The sequence below is a fragment of the Vulpes lagopus genome, chromosome X (assembly GCF_018345385.1).
Source record: "Vulpes lagopus strain Blue_001 chromosome X, ASM1834538v1, whole genome shotgun sequence".
Taxonomy (NCBI): domain Eukaryota; kingdom Metazoa; phylum Chordata; class Mammalia; order Carnivora; family Canidae; genus Vulpes; species Vulpes lagopus.
The window spans coordinates 93,681,859-93,685,902 of NC_054848.1; the positions used below are offsets into that span (position 1 = coordinate 93,681,859).

The 4,044-nt window shown below is 36.6% G+C and overlaps 1 pseudogene; it reads left to right on the forward strand.

Moving 5' to 3' along the window:
- The first annotated feature begins 1,988 nt into the window (after positions 1 to 1,988).
- On the forward strand, positions 1,989 to 3,225 carry LOC121482647 (annotated as a pseudogene).
- Positions 3,226 to 4,044: the final 819 nt, after the last annotated feature.

Below are 4,044 nucleotides of genomic sequence, written 5' to 3' on the forward strand. Positions count from 1 at the left end.
AGAATTTGAAAGAGCACAAAATATGTGTTGAGCTTTATATAAATTAGTTTAACTTTATATGAAGTACAATATAATTTTTTATCTGGGGCATAGTATTCCAGTAATGAACAATATTTAAGAACATTAAAAATATATATGATTTTAATATCTGCTAACAGGTGAGCAAGCCTTTTAATCCCAATTACTCCTAGTAAAAAAAGCAAAGTGTAGTTATTTTTTATGATATTTATTTACAAAACAAAACCACATCTTAATTTGCTCTGACCTTTTGAATCTCCAGTTGCTATACTTTGAATTTTAGATCCGAAATTTTAATAGCAAACCTGGCTTATCTGCATAGACATGTAAAGAGACTAGAGGAGAAAATAAGACAAGTTGAAGTCATAACATAATTATATACTTGACGTATAAAGTAACTCACAACTTCATCTCCTTAAAGGATAAAATGACAAGAATAGCTCTCCAAGAGCGTTGTTTTCCAATTACTTTATTTATTGAAAATAAAACACAATCAGAGAAAATCAGATATTTCCAAAACATAGACGACAAAGGCAGAGAAACTTGTAGAAATACAGAATAAATAAGTGACATTTAGGTCTGCCTTCCAAAGTACACTTTCAGTAAAAGCCAAACAAATATATAGATCATCTAAGATTTCCTTGCTTCAAATAAAACTGCAGAAAGGCTATTCAATTGTAAATAATGGATTAGAGACAAGGCTCTTGACTTTGAGGTTCAAAAGATCCTTAAATGAGAATACATACCTAGTAAGAGATAGACGATTAAAATCATCCCAAGACCAGTCTCTATCAGCCAAGGTAGAGCATTAGAGCTTTCAAGAGACAGGAGAATAATTATGTTTACTTACTGCAAGTTTTGATGGTAGAGTAAAGGAGACAAGGTGTCTGGAAAACACAATCAGGAATCAGGCTTTGCGTATATATTCTTGGGATGGCTTTCAAAAAGTATAACTGGTTATGTGCACAGATTTAGATGTGATTACATGTACAGGGTTTTTGTGTATGTGTGTGTAAAAGAGATGAGGTGGAGGAGAAAATTGGAGTGGAATGTGGGTGGCAACAGTCAGAGCATATTGAGGTTACAACTAAGCAGAAATTAGGTTAGAATAATTCGTGATTGCTATCAGGATCCATAGCTGGTACCTAGGCAGAAGGTATAGAGTTATGTTAGAACTATGGTTGAAACTGGGCATAAGGAAGCAGTTGGCGCGGTTTCAGTTCACTCAGGGATCAGGCAAGAATGCCTATGAACATGTTTGCCAATCCTTAGATACACGCAAAGTTAAGGTCCATCAAACTGGAACAGAGGCTAGGCAATCGTAGGGTGACTGTGGCAGGGGATTAAGGCTATATATAGACCTTTGAGTCATGGTTATTGCTCCTATCTTCATATTAGAAGGCAATTAATATGCAAAATCATGAATTTTACTAACATTCTATATGATGGTGGTTATCATCATGCAGAGGATTTTGTTTTCTCTTTTCTTTACGAAATTTACCACAGGATTCGTTTGATTTATATATAGATTTGCAAAATTTCGTTAAAGAATTTTTCAGCAATAATCCTGTTTTGAACCTTGATAGATCTTTGTAATTTTCTTGTATACTTGCATTATGACATGTAATAAAGTTGGTTGTTTATCAATTTGGTCTACAAAAACATTGTTATATTAGCTCCACAAGAAGAAGAATTTGTTTAGTTACTGTAAAGGAAAATACATTTATAAACACACAAATATATATGTAGATAAATTTTCATGAAATTTTAGATAATATTATAAAGTTGTAACCACAAACAGTTTTACCACCAAGAAAAAGCAACTATTAAAATGGTAGTGGAACTTATTGTAGTCTACTTCAAAATATAACTATGCTATTTTGTAGCCTGCTTCTTTCATTTGATAATATATGTATGATAAGAAATGTAATGTGTGTGTGTTCACGAGAGATTGAGGCAGAAATGACGCCATGGGGCAGCGCAACTGGGCAGCTAGCAAAAGTGGGTGTAAGAGCAGAAGTAGCCAGCTAGAGTGGGGAGCTTGGCAGGGACCGAGCTAATTGGTGAGGCAGTGGTAGCGGTTTGGCAGGTGGCTTCAGGCTTCCGGGGGTCTGGGTAGCTGAGGTGCTGATCCTGTTGGAGGTGAAGAACTGCATCATCAAGGAGCCACTGGCACTCAAGTTCATGATCACAGAGGCCAGTAACAAACCAGAAGCAGTAGAAGTAACATTTGCAGATTTCGATGGAGTCCTCTATCATATTTCAAATCCTAATCCTGTTGGTCTGTATTTCTTTGAAATTCTACAAGAAACTTCAGGCACATGGTGCTGAGTTATTAAAGGGAGTGTATGGGAGTTTCTTGGTAAATCCTGAATGAGGATACCATGTCTCTTTGCTATATGACCTTGAAAATCTACCAGCACCCAAGGATTCCATTGTGTATCAGGCTGGCATGTTGAAATAAAATTGTTTTTAGGCAGCCCAGGTGGCTCAGTGGTTTAGCGCCACCTTCAGCCCAGGGCCTGATCCTGGAGACCCAGGATCGAGTCCCACGTCAGACTCCCTGGATGGAGCCTGCTTCTCCCTCTGCCTGTGTCTCTCTCTGTCTCTCATAAATAAGTAAGTAAATAAATAAATAAATAAATAAATAAATAAATAAATAAAATCTTTAAAAAAATTTTTTTTCCTCTGTCTTGGAGAAATTCTTCAAATTTCAAGAAGAGGGCAAGGAAGGAGAGAACAGGGCAACTATCCATTAAGAGGGATGATAAGACCATATATGGTGAGTGTAAACAGGATGGAGTCACAGTAGTCTTCACAATTTTTAAGGATGATGACGGTGTGGTCATTGGAAAAGTGTTCATGCTGCAGTTCAAAGGACACAGAGCCAGCCACACAGCCCCACAGGTCCTCTAGCCACAAGGAATCTCCTCTGGAGCTGAAAGACATCAGTGCTGTCGAGGGCAACATTTTCTACATGACCTTCATGCTGTTCCCTTGCCACACCAGTGCTGGGGATAACACCACCAACTTGCTCCGCATGTTTCAGGATTATCTTCTTTACCGCATCGAATACTCTAAGGCCTATATTCACACACATATGAGGCAAAAACATCCGACCCCCTCAAGGTACTGAACCATGCATGCTCAGATGCTGAGAAAAAAGAAATGAAAACAATCACAGGGAAGACATTTTCATCCCACTAACTCCTGGGAGCAGTAAGAGGAGGCAGCTGGCAACTGAAGGCTGCAATACTTGCTGCTGGATAATCTTAGCTTTTCATGTTGCACCTCTTTAGGTTCTTAAGGGATTCTCTGTTTTGGTTCCATTTTTTACCCATTTGGAAAATAATTTGCAGAAACAAACTGTGCTTGCAAGAACTTCATTGTTCTCAAGAATTAAAAAAAGAATTCCACTTGATCAATTTTATTCCTTTTCTTTACCTTCTTTCCCTCACTCCCCTTCCCTTCTACCCTCCTTTCCAAGCTGTTTCCCTTGGCAATATGTTACTGCTAATGAGTTGCAGGATAATGCAATCTTAACTTGTTTTCTCCTAAATATTTGAGTTTGAAACTCCTATATCTAAAGAAATTTGGTTGAGGTCATTAATAAAGAAAATATATCTTTAAAAAGTAATGAGTTAAGAAGAAATCTTTAATGAAGTATATATGTATATGAATATATAAAATAACAGATATACATCATCTGTATACTTATATTTCACACACATGTAAATATGCATGAAAACAGTGGAGTTTCATTATGATTCCATGAAAAGATTTCATTATGATTCTCATGGAAAGAGCTAAAAGCAAAGAAGAAACAACATATCTAGTATAATTAGGAAAGACCACAAGCCAAAACCACAGATCCTGAAAATTTAGGAACCGATTGAAGGACAATTTCATAATCTCACATTTCTGTAAAATACAGACATGCAGAATTTTGGAAAGGAGCACCTTTAATTGTTAATGCCCCTTAAATTATACAGCTCATACTTGGGAGTGTAGAAATCAAAGCAAGAA